This window comes from Bombina bombina, chromosome 3, assembly GCF_027579735.1.
Source record: "Bombina bombina isolate aBomBom1 chromosome 3, aBomBom1.pri, whole genome shotgun sequence".
Taxonomy (NCBI): domain Eukaryota; kingdom Metazoa; phylum Chordata; class Amphibia; order Anura; family Bombinatoridae; genus Bombina; species Bombina bombina.
Window position 1 is genome coordinate 459,300,194 of NC_069501.1, and position 16,059 is coordinate 459,316,252.

Here is a 16,059-nt window from a genome sequence, read left to right on the forward strand (position 1 = left end):
AGTGGTAAAATCTCTCCCCAACACAATGGCCCATATTTATCAAGATCTGGCGGACCTGATCCGACACTGCGGATCAGGTCCGCCAGACCTTACTGTATACGGCGAGCAATACGCTCTCCGTATTCAGCATTGCACCAACTGCTCACAGGCTCGCCAGAAACACGGGGCATCAAGCTCCATTCGGAGCTTGATACATATGCCCCAATATCTCTAGTTGATTACTTTCATCCCTTATCTACATTCCTGTTCTAACAGTACCTTGTTCAGACAACTTCTTTGTCTGCTATTTTCATCGCCCAGGGTGTCGCTCTCATGCTCTCCCGTCTGTTCTCTATGGCCTTTCTGCTGGTAAGTTAAAGTCCAACTGCCATTCCCCTCGCAATTGTGCATCTAGTATGTATTTTGAGTCCTTGAATAGGTAAATGATTTGCGTCTGAGTGTTGGTGGGAAGGCTAAGTATGAAGGGTTTCCATTTCGTGATAAAGAGTTTCACTCTGTGCGTCATATCTCCTTGGGTGTCATTTTGTTTACATAACATTTGTTTCTTTTTTTTCTTTTTATTATTCAAAATACAAAACAAAACAACAGCAAATAAAAAAAAAACAAAAAAAACCACATAAATACAAAAGGCCACATAGATACTTAGACAAAACATACAATAACAATAACATATCCTCTCGTAGGATCCTTGGCTATAATCCGTTACTCTTATGTTAAACTAGGGTTACTTAGTCCTTTTTTGTCCAATTTAATATCTCTTTCACTATTATCTGACCAAGTATCTATTTTAAACTACTTTCCCATATTTCCTTTGCCCCAATATATATCTCAATGTTTCCCTTTCCCATGAAATAATATTCTTCATTTAATATACAGTATATTCATTAACCTTGCTCACCCACTCTTCCTTTGTAGGGATATCAGATTTCCATTTTTTTAAAATGATATTTTTGCCCAATTAAACATTATCTGGTAAACAAGTCTCTTTGTTTTATCCAGTTTATTATCTATATTGTTTAGTATTGTTGTTAAGAAATTATTTAAGTTATGATGTTTGGAACTCGTTTCTACCGTCATTAAGAACTGAGACCAAAACTTCTTGATATATGGGCAGAACCATAGGATATGTGATAGATTGCCTCTACCTCCACACCCTCTCCAACATCTATCATGTGTATGGGGTAGATTTTTTAATCCTGGTGGGAGTAAGGTACCACCTTGTCAGGATTTTCAAATTTTGCTCCACTACTCTTGCTGATACTGATGATTTAGCTGTCTGATGGAAAATATTCTGCCAAGTTTTTACTTATATCCTTTCCTCTAGTTCCTCTTGCCAATTCTGTATATACCTGGGGAATTTTGGCGATGTCGGGGAGCAGAGGATTAGGGGTTAATAACTTTTATTAGTGTTGGTGATGTTGAGGAGCGGCGGATTAGGGGTTAATAGGTTTATTTAGTGTCTGCGATGTTGGGGAGTGGCGGTTTAGGGTTTAATAACTTTATTTATTGTCGGATGGAGACGCATTAGGGTTTTTTAGACTAGTGGTTTATGTTAGGGTGTTAGGTTTTAACATAACTTTCTTTCCCCCATAGACATCAATGGGGTTGCACTACAGGGATTTGCCATTCCGTGATCGCAGATTTTAGATTTTTTTTATTATTATCTATATTGTTTAGTATTGTTGCTAAGAAATTATTTAAGTTATGATGTTTGGAACTCTTTTCTACCGTCATTAAGACCTGAGACCAAAACTTCTTGATATATGGGCAGAACCATAGGATATGTGATAGATTGCCTCTACCTCCACACCCTCTCCAATATCTATCATGTGCATGGGGGTAGATTTTTTTAATCCTGGTGGGAGTAAGGTACCACCTTGTCAGGATTTTCAAATTTTGCTCCACTACTCTTGCTGATACTGATGATTTAGCTGTCTGATGGAAAATATTCTGCCAAGTTTTTACTTATATCCTTTCCTCTAGTTCCTCTTGCCAATTCTGTATACACCTGGGGAGTTTTGGCAATGTCGGGGAGCAGAGGATTAGGGGTTAATAACTTTTATTAGTGTTGGTGATGTTGAGGAGCGGCGGATTAGGGGTTAATAGGTTTATTTAGTGTCTGCGATGTTGGGGAGTGGCGGTTTAGGGTTTAATAACTTTATTTATTGTCAGAGGGAGATGCATTAGGGTTTTTTAGACTAGTGGTTTATGTTAGGGTGTTAGGTTTTAACATTACTTTCTTTCCCCCATAGACATCAATGGGGTTGCATTACAGGGATTTGCCATTCCGCGATTGCAGATTTTAGTTTTTTTTTTATTATTATCTATATTGTTTAGTATTGTTGCTAAGAAATTATTTAAGTTATGATGTTTGGAACTCTTTCTACAGTCATTAAGACCTGAGACCAAAACTTCTTGATATATGGGCAGAACCATAGGATATGTGATAGATTGCCTCTACCTCCACACCCTCTCCAACATCTATCATGTGTATGGGGGTAGATTGTTTTTAATCCTGGTGGGAGTAAGGTACCACCTTGTCAGGATTTTCAAATTTTGCTCTACTACTCTTGCTGATACTAATGATTTAGCTGTCTGATGGAAAATATTCTGCCAAGTTGTTACTTCTATCCTTTTCTCTAGTTCCTCTTGCCAATTCTGTATATACCTGGGGAGTTTTTCTATCCCATTCTGCAATAGTGTATATAATTTAGATAATTAATGTTTTACATTAATTTTAGCATTACATAGATTCTCAAAATTTGTAGGCTTCCTTAGTATCTTATATTTGTCTATATGGGTATAGATGTAATAGTGTAATTGTGTATAAGGGAACCACCCTTTTAATCCTATCATACCTTTTGTCCGTAATTCCTCTTGTGGGCATATTCTCCCTTCTTTCGTTATATCTATTATCCTATATTTATTAGCTGTATTGTCCCCTTTAAATTGGCCTTTTAGAAAGTTTTTTTATTCTCCACTACCGATAGTAGAGGAGATGGGATAGAGGACAATTCTGAATTTTACTTCAAGAGTTGGTCCCAAGTCTTAAACGTTTCCCTTAATATACTTGACTGAATAATTCTTACAGCTCTCTCTCTTTTATTAATCCATCTCTGGCTTCCTATGGATTGTTTATATATGATTTTACTTTCTAGCTCTACCCAACTCTTAGTCTTCTTTAAGATGCCACTCTACAATCCTTTGTATCATTGAGGCTTGTCTATATTTCATTAAGTTAGGTAAACCTAGACCTCCTAATTTCCTTTTTCTAAACATCGTATCTTTGTTGATTCTTGGATGTATTTTACCCCAAATATAATTATTTATTCCCCTTTGTAGATCTTCTATATATCTATTTGGTATCGGGATGGGTAGGGTCTGTAGTAAGTAGAGAAATCTAGGAAGAATGTTCATCTGAATCACATTTATTCTCCCTAGCCATAACATTTTTTATTAAACCATGATAATAGTTCATTAGTGACTGTTTTTTTTAATTTCCCATAATTTAATTGGAACATTTCGTTAACATTTTTTTGCCAGAAGAACCCCTAAATATTTCAGGGTGTCTACCTCTTTAAAGGGGAAATTTATGGCTATGTGACTCAAAGTTTCTATATCCCTATTCAGATTTAAAACCTCTGACTTGTTTGTGTTCACTAGGAAGTTAGAGAAAGAGCCATAGGTCTCCAGGGCCTTTAATAGTTCTTCTATTGATACAATAGGGTTGGTCAGGGTCAGGAGGATATCGTCTGCAAATAGGGACATTTTATCTTCACTATTCCCTACTTTAATTCCGCTTATCTTCTTATTTTGTCTAATAAGAAGGACTTCTATACACAGTACAAATAGCGTTGGTGAAAGTGGGCACCCTTGTCTTGTGCCATTGGATATATCAAACGCGCTAGAGATACTACCATTAATTTTTATTTTTGATGATGGAGATAAGTAAAGCGCCATTATTCTATATATTAATTTATGTCCAAAATTATATCTCTTAAATATTTTTGCCATGAAGGACCAGCTAACCCGGTCGAAAGCTTTTTCTGCATCTACCGAGATAAAAGAAAAAGGAATATTCTCTAATTGAGCATACTCTAATTAATAAATTCATATTTTTAACCGTATACTCTCTGGCTTCTCTATTTTGTACGAACCCCACCTGATCTAGATGGATAATATTCCCCAATATTTCTCCTAGCCAATTAGCAATAATTTTGGCATAGATTTTTAAGTCTATATTTAAAAGTGGGATGGGTCTATAATTTTGGACTTCTTCTCTATTTTTGCCTTCTTTGGGTAATACTATAATTCTTGCATCTCCTTTGTGAATTTGTCCCCTTTATCTATTGATTCAAATAGAGTCAGCAGATATGGGGCAATCTTCCCAGAGAAGGCTTTATAATATTTTGCTGTGTAGCTACCTGGCCCCGGTGATTTCCCCATTGGTAGCTTCTCAATTATTGACAGTATTTCCTGCAGAAGGATTGGTTCATCTAGTTTTGTCCATTCTTGATCTGTAATTTTGCTTATATTGAGTTCTCCTAGGTACTTGTCCAGGGATGATTCCTCTGGGCTTTGTGTTTCTAAGTTATATAGTCTCTTATAATAGTTCCTGATTTGATTTACTATTTCATGATTATTTTTACACCAATTTTCCTTGTCTTTTTTTAAGCGGCATATATTATTATTTAGATCCTTTTTCTTAATGGCCCTTGCTAGCAATCTACCATTTTTGTCCCCTTCTGAATAGTATTTCCTTTTTAACCATAGAGCTTTTTTTTATTGATCTTAGACCAATACTCTTGTACTGTCCTTCTTTCCTTACTGAGGTTATCTAAAATTGTTTTATTTTCTGGCTTTTGTTTGTGGGCCTCTTCTAGCTCTTGAATTTTTTTTGATATTTTTTTCTAGCATCTGCTCCTTTAACTTATTCTGGGTATAGTTTATTTTTAATCCCTTTCTCGCTCCATTGTCTACATGTTTTTGTGGTAAAACCTGCTGGAAAGTCTGGGTTGCCTTGAAGGGGTAAATAGAAAGTGTGTCTGTGTGTAATTTCCAGTCTTTTGCATACTTTCCACCATGCCTTAATGGGTTAGTGTAGTAAAAGAGCATCTTTCACAATTGCCTCAGCCTGTGAAGATGTCATATGTGGCAGCATAGTTAGGGACCATGGTGTAATAAGTTGCGCCTCCAGTCTTGTGTTTGTGAAGTGGTCTTTGTGTAGGAACCAGTCTATAACATATTTTGTCAGTGCTGCCCAATTATAGTGCTCAATATTAGGTAGCCCAAATCCTCCCAGGGTTACTGCACACGTCATTTTGGAGAAACCTATTCTGTGTTTTTTTTTTGTTCCATACAAAGGTTAAGATCGCCTTATTGAGGGGTTTGAGGTCTTTGCTGTGAATGAGCTTTGGAAGCATCTGTAGGGTGTATAAGAGTCTGGGGAAGAGAATTATCTTAACCAGACCAACCTGACCCGAAAGGTTGAGTGGGAGGTTCTCCCAATTGATTAGGCTTTGCTTTAGCTCTCTAAGCAGAGATCCGAAGTTATTATCATACCAATGTCTAGGGTCTTTGGTAAGAGTTATACCTAAGCATTTATATTTATTGGTGACTAATTTGAAGTTAGATATTTGGGGTATGGATGGGTTTTGATTGTAAAGCCATAATAATTCTGATATTTCTTTGTTTATCTGGTATCCTGAAACTTTGTACGTATACAACATAAAAAGCCCAATAGTCATCATTTTACAGTCTCTTTTCTAGTCTAAAGAACATAATGTCGTAAAAGGATTAATAGGGTACTGGACTATTAGACATCATCATTAAATCCTTAAAACCTTCCAAATTATCTCAAGATGGAGAGCCGAGGTTTGTGAGTCAATATATAAAGTCTCAGGTGATGATGTTTCATACCGGCTTTCTACCTTCATATACTTTATAGAGACTAAAAGAAGTCTCAAGTTGTTTTTTCTAGAAAGAATTTTTAGAGCATGCAACTTTCCAATCTTCATTTATTATCTATTTTGTTTCATTTTCTTGGTATCATTTGTTGAAAAACAAACCTAGGTAGGCTCAGGAAAAACAATGCACTACTGGGAGCTAGTTGCCAATTGGTGGCAGCACTTTTATGCCTAATGTCATTGATTCACTCAGGTATTCTGCTAGCTCCTGGTAATGCATCCCTGCTTGTTTAACAAAGGTTATCAAGAAAATCAAGGAAATGTGATAATCAAAGTAAATTGGAAAGTTGTTTACAATTATTTGTTCTATCTGAATTATAAAATAAAATTTTGGGTTCATGTCCCTTTAAGTTTTTTTTTTGTACAGTCTAACTGTGCAAATGGTGGTGACAAAACAATTTGACCTTTGACCTTACTCTCACAGAGCCCAATAAAAGATCTATACAATGTGTCTTGAAAGGCTTTTTTCAAGCTTTTCAAATTCTAGGTCATTCCAGTTTATAATAAGCCATAAGGAGCCAGATAATTGCTTAGTTTTATCGTAGCATTGCACTGTATACTCACCAAGTCTTTATTCAGAGAATTTAGCAGACAGATAACAATACTTCACAACACATTTTTCTTGCAGCTGTAGCATCTTAAAGACCCATTCTGGTCTCAGCAAAGTGTAGCTTTTTGCATGGATATTTTAGTGGTTTTTGCACATGATCAGCTCATATAGTATTGTTAAAAACTGCGTGTAAGGCTCACCAAGTTCCATATTGCTGTGTACATAAGTAGTGGAACACAATGACACTGATTCATGGTAAAAAAAAGAAATACAGACACATAACACAAGATAATACAAAGGGCTTACAATATACAGAGAGTTTAAATAAATAAGGTGTGATGTAGCTTGTCATGTGGATTGTAGGTGCAGCAGTGAGATACAACAGTTCAAGATCTGTTTTGTCAGGATAATGAACAATTTACAGAGAAGAGATGGTAAGCCTCTTTGTGATGGATACCCCGGCTACCCTGACTGGGTAGCTCCACCAAGCGGGTCATGCTTTCCCCCTGCCGACTGCAGCTATGTAGCTGGCAAGTGACCACAGCCTGTAGCCACCCCTGATGCCCAACAGCACTAGTATTCAGGGTCCCACCCTGTGGCAGACTCCAGCTGCCCAGACTAGGTAGCTCTGCCAGAGGGTCCTTCCTCTCCCAGACAAGGGGCCGCTATGTAGCGGAGAAGAAGTGATTTAGCAGGAGCCCACCCAAACAGTGGTGTCACTAGGGTTGGTGTCACCCGGTGAGGTAAGTTATGGTGTCACCCCCCCCTCCCCCCAGAAAGCAGACACACACATACACAAAAACACAAGCACACATACATCAAACACTCAGATACACACACACACACACTCAGACACACTTAAACACACACTCAGATGCACACACAAACACTCAGAAATACACTCACAAAAACACACACAAAAACACTCTGACACACACAAACACTCAGGCACACACACACACACACACACACATACACAAACACTCAGGCACACACACACACAAAAACACTCAGGCACACACACACACACACAAACACTCACACACACACACACAAAAAAACACTCAGACACGCATACAAAAACTCAGACACACACACATACAAAATATGTAAACTGCACTGTATTAATTATAAAGCTCATGCCTAGAGCTGCTCCCGGGCTTAGCAAAGCATCAGCTAAAATATAAACAGTGCACTCTAAAAATAAATCACTAAAGAAAAGGTTTAGGCGCGCAAACTATGAAAATTCTGCTCTCTGACTCTGTTCCAAGTCTGTCAGTGCACAGCCCCGGGCAGCGTGCCTACCGCTTCTTATGGCCAATCACATCTGCACTCTGCCCACCCCCAGACCCCCGACCGCCCTCCCCTCCTACCTCTTCAGTGTGCACTTAGTGTACCGTAACCGTACCAGTCTGGTTGGCATCATACGTGGCTCCTTCACTTTACAGACAGTGTCAGACAGTCATGCGATCAGGTGCCAGGCATCCCCCTCACGATTTCCTGGTTCCCGTTTAGAGAGACAGCACAGCAGTGAGTGATTCCACTGCTCCACACATCACTGAGCAATGAGCACAGATAGCCAGGCAGATTTAGGCTAGCAGCACAACTTCGCAAGCCCCACGGCACGCCCACAACATTCATAGAGAAATTGGGCAGGGGAGGAGCAAAGTACAAACAAGCAAAAGCAGCCGGGTAAACTATTTGTGGAAATTGCAGCGCTGGCTCAAGGGGCCAAAAAATGAACGCCTAGATTTAGAATTTTGCGGCCAAAGGGGTGCGTTAGCTACGCATGTTTTTTTTCTAGCGCTGCTTCTAAACAATGCTGGTATTTAGAGTTCTCTGAAGGGCTGCGTTAGGCTCCAAAAAGGGAGCGTACAGGCATATTAACCGCCACTTCAACTCTCAAAACCAGCGTTGCTTATGGTAGCGGCTAGCTGGAAAAATGTGCTCATGCACGATATCCCCATAGGAAGCAATGGGGCAGTTTGGGCTGAAAAAAAACCTAACAACTGCAAAAAAGCAGCGTTCAGCTCCTAACGCAGCCCCATTGTTTCCTATGGGGAAACACTCTCTAAGTCTGCACCTAACACCCTAACATGTACCCCGAGTCTAAACACCCCTAACCTTACACTTATTGACCCCTAATCTGCTGCCCCCACTATCCCTGACCCCTGCATTATATTATTAACCCCTAATCTGCCACTCTGTACACCGCCGCAACCTACATTATACCTATGTACCCCTAATCTGCTGCCCCTAACATCGCCGACCCCTATATTATATTTATTAACCTTTAATCTGCCGCCCCCAACGTCGCCGCTACCTACCTACACTTATTAACCCCTAATCTGCCGACCGGACCTCACCGCCACTCTAATAAATGTGTTAACCCCTAAACCGCCTCACTCCCGCCTCAAAAACCCTATAATAAATAGTATTAACCCCTAATCTGCCCTCCCTAACATCGCCGACACCTAACTTCAAGTATTAACCCCTAATCTGCCGACCGGATCTCGCCGCTACTCTAATAAATGTATTAACCCCTAAAGCTAAGTCTAACCCTAACACCCCCCTAAATTAAATATAATTATAATCTAACAAAATAAATTAAATATTATTAACTAAAGTCTTCCTATTTAAAACTAAATACTTACCTGTAAAATAAACCCTAATATAGCTACAATATAATGAATAATTATATTGTAGCTATTTTAGGATTTATATTTATTTTACAGGCAACTTTGTATTTATTTTAACTAGGTACAATAGCTATTAAATAGTTATTTACTATTTAATAGCTACCTAGTTAAAATAATTACAAAATTACCTGTAAAATAAATCCTAACCTAAGTTACAATTAAACCTAACACTACACTATCAATAAATAAATTAAATCAATTAACTACAAGTACCTACAATTAAATAAACTAAACTAAATTACAAAAAAAAAAAACACTAAATTACAAAAAATAAAAAAAGATTACAAGAATGTTAAGCTAATTACACCTACTCTAAGCCCCCTAATAAAATAACACCCTAATCTAAATTAAAATAGTTAACAGCTCAATTACCTTACCAACCCTTAAAAAGGCTTTTGCGGGGCATGCCCCAAATAAATCAGCTCTTTTGCCTGTAAAAAACACAATACCACCCCCCAACATTACAACCCACCACCCACATACCCCTACTCTAACCTAAACCCCCCTTAAATAAACCTAACACTACCCCCCTAAAGATCTACCTACCTTGAGTCGTCTTCACCCAACCGGGACGAAATCTTCATCCGATGGACCAAAAGAAGACATCCGGAGCGGCAGAAGTCTTCATCCTATCCGGGTGGTATTGTGTTTTTTTACAGGCAAAAGAGCTGATTTATTTGGGGCATGCTCCGCAAAAGCCCTTTTAAGGGCTGGTAAGGTAATAGAGCTGTTAACTATTTTAATTTAGATTAGGGTAGGGAATTTTTTATTTTGGGGGGCTTTGTTATTTTATTAGGGGGCTTAGAGTAGGTGTAATTAGCTTAAAATTTTTGTAATCTTTTTTTATTTTTTGTAATTTAGTGTTTGTTTGTTTTGTAATTTAGTTTAGTTTATTTAATTGTAGGTACTTGTAGTTAATTGATTTAATTTATTTATTGATAGTGTAGTGTTAGGTTTAATTGTAACTTAGGTTAGGATTTATTTTACAGGTAATTTTGTAATTATTTTAACTAGGTAGCTATTAAATAGTAAATAACTATTTAATAGCTATTGTAGCTTTAGGGGTTAATACATTTATTAGAGTAGCGGCGAGGTCCGGTCGGCAGATTAGGGGTTAATACTTGAAGTTAGGTGTCGGCGATCAGGGCCGCCACTAGAAATTTTTGGGCCCCTGACTCAACCATTGATCAGGGCCCCCCCCCGCTCCTTTGACATGTGCAATTTTTGACCAAGTGACTAAAACGTATATTTATACTTTGAAATGTTGTAAAAGTAGTAACATACACACACACAGACACACTCATACACTGAAACACACAAACACACTCACACATAAGGATTCACATATAGACACTCTAGCAAACACACTCAGACACAGAAACCCAAACAGACACTTAGCACTTGTTTACATTGACCTGACAAGTAATGAGGTAAACTACAGTTTTGTAAAAAAAGGAGATTTAGAAAACAAAATATGGAGTTCTGATTATCTTTTTGTAAAGGAAGATGACAGCTAAATTATGACAACAGCATGCAGTGGCTGAACGGAAGGGCCCTGAACTGACTAAACAATAATTTACAGGTTAAATGGTGGATTGGTTACTTCCTTAAAGGTCTTGTTAGTCTCAAAGTCTGTAGAAAGATGTGAATAATTAGTAGTAAGGTAAAAATGTCCTAAAAAGGAACAGACAATGGACACACACACAAACTCAAACTTGCACATACACCCAAGGAAACACCGACAGAGACAGCCTCAGAAAACACACAAAGACATACACACACACACACACACACATAGAGAGACAACCACCTGAAAAACACAGAAAGACATACATACACACACCCTCACTGAGACATCCACAGAAAACACAAAAAGATATACACACACCCTCACAGAGACACCCACAGAAAACACAGACATACATACACACACACACACTCACAGAGACACCCATAGAAAAAGCTTGAAGACCTATGCACACACACTCACAGACATCCACAGAAAATGCACAAAGACATACACACCCACCCTCACAGAGAGACCCACAGATAAAAAATACATACACATAGAGACACAAACCAAAGCACAAAGACATAAACACATACACCCACAGAAACACTCACAGGAGGAAACATTTATGCACCTTGCATCCCCTAAATCAACAGTGTGTGACATGCATGATAAAAAATTGCAGAAATTAAGAGATCACTTTTTAAAGAATCATATTTGTAAATGTGCAAACAAAAATAATTCTGTGAATTCAAAATTGTACATTAATGAGCTGGGTAGATGGCTAGATGAAGAAAAGTACCTTTAAAAGGTTGACATATGTTTGTTTGTTTTTTCCCTATTTTCCCCAACCAAGAGCACCACTTCAAATATAGTGTACAAATGTTCCCATCTGTCAGCTGTACTTATGGATTTTGAAAATGCTGTACTCTATATGATCTTGGTGGGACCATAAGCTGTGATACTCATACCATTAGATCTGGTTAAATGCAGGATTTAGGCTTGTTGGTATGTATTTCAAAACTAAGTCAGCTGTAGTGTAAACTGAACAGTTTTAAGTTAACCTGTCTCATTTCAAACACTGAGCAAACTTAGTCTGAGAGTATAACATTTTATGCAGATGTAAAAATCTTAGATAAGATGCCTCCTTGCATCTGGAAAGTCCTTGCATAAAGGGGCAGTAAACTGGAATGTAATATATATATATATATATATATATATATATATATATATATATATATATATATATATATAAAATGCATATCTGCCAAAAGGGCATCTACCATTTGTGTATTGAGTAGGAAACATTTCTGCATGGTTTTAAATATAGAATTTCTACACATTGGGAAATAATCATAAATACACTGCTGCTTAAAAAATGTGTTTTTATGGACCCCTAGCCCCACCATACAACTACTACCACACTGAAGTTACAATCCAAAATTGCACAAAGAAATAAAAAACATTTGCTAAGTAAGTCCTACCTCCTCTTCAAATTAAAGTGATCTGCCGTCTGACTCAGGCACACACTGTACAAAGTGCCAAGGCTGTTTCACACTGAGCATAGTGGTTTAGTGCACACTAAGAAATCCTCTCAAATGCTAATACTTTACTCCTTGTAATAACATTTCCCATGCTCAATTAGCACTCTGCTGTAGTACCCACTGGTGGCTGCCAAAATTAAAAAAAAAAAAAAATTTTTTTTTTTTTTAGTTCTTCCCTCATGGGGCCCCCCTGGCTCATTGGGCCCCTGACAGGAGTCACCCCTGTCACCCCCTGATGGCGGCCCTGTCGGCGATGTTAGGGAGGGTAGATTAGGGATTAATACTATTTATTATAGGGTTTTTGAGGCGGGAGTGAGGCGGTTTAGGGGTTAATACATTTATTAGAGTAGCGGCGAGGTCCGGTTGGCAGATTAGGGGTTAATAAGTGTAGGCAGGTGTCGGTGACATTGGGGGGCAGATTAGGGGTTAATAAATATTATGTAGGTGTTGGCGATGTTTGGGGCAGCAGATTAGGGGTACATAGGGATAATGTAGGTGGTGGCGATGTGCGGTCGGCAGATTAAGGGTTAAAAAAATTATTAGAATGGCGGCGATGTGGGGGGACCTCGGTTTAGGGGTACATAGGTAGTTTATGGGTGTTAGTGTACTTTAGAGCACAGTAGTTAAGAGCTTTATAAACCGGCGTTAGCCCAGAAAGCTCTTAACTACTGACTTTGTTCTGCGGATGGAGTCTTGTCGGTAGAGGCTCTACCACTCACTTCAGCCAAGACTCTAAATACCAGCGTTAGGAAGATCCCATTGAAAAGATAGGATACGCAATTGGCGTAAGGGGATCTGCGTTATGGAAAAGTCGCGGCTTGGAAGTGAGCGTTAGACCCTTTCCTGGCTTACTCTAAATACCAGCGGGCGGTAAAAAGCAGCGTTAGGAGCCCTTAACGCTGCTTTTGACGGCTAATGCAGAACTCTAAATCTAGGCGTAAGTGTCTACAACTTCCCCAGTCCCACTAATGTTCACAAATGCTGGCCCCTCTAATAAAAAAATCTATACATCACTACATTGTAATTCTTTGAATTTTAATAAAATTTAAAGAAAAAAAAATTCTGGTGGTGTCACCCCCTGGAGGGTGTCACTCGGGTGCATCCCGCACACCCCGCACCCCCTAGTGACACCACTGCACCCAAATAACTAGACATACTAGCATTCAGGTGAAACAAGAACAACTTTTATTGAGAAACACACACTTCTTTTTTTATACACACAGCTCATTTTGATAAGAACAATCCCACAATTTTGGACAATCCCACAATTTTCCTGCCATTCCCACCCCTCCAGACAGTCCAGCGCCTCCATAGCAGCCACAGTCCCATAGAATCTCAGGACCCAGGGCTGGTGGTTTCGGGGTGATCCCGGGGGAGCGGCGACACTTCCATGGTGTCGTTTGAAAGCTCTCGGTCCACAGATGCCACAGTCTGGCTGGTTTCATTACTGGGGACCAGAGATACAGTCCATTGAAGTTATGGGGTAGGGATGTCCAAAACCCCCGATTCTCAAAGGAGCTCCCCCTCCGTTAATTCCCCCACCCTTGTCCTCCCTAGGGACTACTAATCCCCAAAAGAGTGTCACTCTGGGGCAAAGGGCCGCTGGAGCGACCAGGGGTAAAGTTAGTGGTTGTCCTGCTGTTCTGTGGCTGACTGGGAGTTCCAGGAGCCTGGCCAGCCTGAGAGGGGTTAGGCAGGTGTCCGTTGTGAGGTGGCCGACTGGGAGTTCCAGGAGCCCGGCCAGCTTAGGAGAGTTTTTACAGTCAGAGACCAGCTCTTCTCTGACAAGGTACTCATCACCAAATAAAGGAAACAAAAGGTCTGGGAGATCGTGGTTGATCTCTGGAGCCCAAATCTGCTGAGAAACAGGTGTGGGGGGTGAAGTGGTAGGGAGTAGGGGTTCAACTCTTGCGGCCTGGCACAGCATGGCAAAAACAATAGATAGCAAGATTCCGCTAGCCATGAAAGGGCCACATCTGGTGTGACAAGGAGTCAGGAAGGCAGTAGGGGTGGTGGGGGCAGCCTTGGCTATCTGGTATCCGTGACACTCTCTAAATAGGTGGAGCCAGGGGCATAATTACAAGGGTCTCAGAGGTCTCAATTGAGAATGAGCTCTGATCTCTGGGGGGGGGGGGGCTTCTGCCCTGCAGTTAGTAATTGCAATACTACAAGAGCCTGGTGGGTCCCAGGCTCCACTTACATAGCTTCTGGCCCCTCTGTGTACCCCCTGCAAAACAGAGCTTATAGTTAACAAAGGTGTTCAGATTTGCCTTTACAATTATGCTGGCAGTTTTTACAAAATGGCCTCCACAGTATTGCTGTAGGGAAAACCTGCCATATTTCTACAGGAAGTGTGTATCCCCTGGATCGGGGAAGGATAACTCACAGTTACAGAAAACCATCATCTCTAGCTCCTATGTGGTGCCTGTTCAGCTTTGTAAAAATTGAAGGACTATTCACAACCTTTGCTTAGGGGCCCAGTGAAGTCTAATTATGTACCTGGGTGAAGTTATGCAAGGCAACAGACAGTTTCTTTGAATGGGATAGAGAGTTACAGAAAGTAGAAGCAGCATTGTTGAAGCCTTGGAGGTAGGAGATGGGAGCAGCATAAAGACGTTAATAAGAGAAAATTAAAGAGGGTGGTCATGAGAGTATTTGTACGTAAGGTAAGTTAGGGTAAATATTTTGTACTGGATATTGAAAGCCAGTGTAGACTGATGAGACTAACTAAGGTATTGATGACAGACTGGACTTTGATTTACTGGTCTAATAAAAATATAAAAATATCAATCAAATACAATTTACTAAAATGAAAATGAGCTATATTCAGTAACAAATAACTGTATGACATGATGCAGTAACTGATGTTTAGAATGGTGGCACTTCCAACCTTCTTAAGTTTCGGTGGCTTTTGATTCGTCTCTCGATAAATCAGAAAATCACACTAGTGAAATACTGTCAAGACATCAAGGTTACTAAAAGGAAAGCCAATCCACAAAAAAGAAAAGGAGCACCTCCAGCAAGAGTAGATTTAAAAGTTCCTTTATTGTTGACAAGGTTAAAAACTTAACAACGGATTACCTCCAAAGGCGGAAGGTTGGTAGGGGAATCTAGGACCCATTGACGCGTTTTGACTATGTAATCGTAGTAAAGTCCTGTGGCCATATTGGTCTTTATATATGATTTATATATGATTAAAAACATTCTTATTCATAAAAACATAACCTCCATTTGAGGTTATGTTTTAACCAATAAGAATGTTTTTAATCATATATAAAGGCCAATATGGCCACAGGACTTTACTACGATTACGTCTGTCCAGCCGAAACGCGTCAATGGGTCCTTGATTCCCCTACCAACCTTCCGCCTTTGGAGGTAATTCGTTGTGAAGTTTTTAACCTTGTTAACAATAAAGGAACTTTTAAATCTACTTTTGCTGGAGGTGCGCCTTTTCTTTTTGTGGATTGGCAGTCTGAAGAGGATATGTGGTGAAGCACTCCAGCTCCCTGGCATTCATTTACCCCACACCATTAGCCACTGACAAACTCCCACTGCTCCCCTATGTGAGCAGGGATTCCCATTATGTCATACCCCGAAGGAAGAGGCAAGCTGAGGGGAGCAAACGGAGCCAACATTTTCAGGGATTGCAGGATAGCAGCTCCTTTTGAGAAGCTAGCGAGTAGCAAGGGAAGCTACGATATAGAGCTTGAGGAGATGGACCTTGTTACGGTACCAACAGGATACCAAGGGTTAGTACCAGGGAACAATGTCCTGCATACAGAATCAGCAC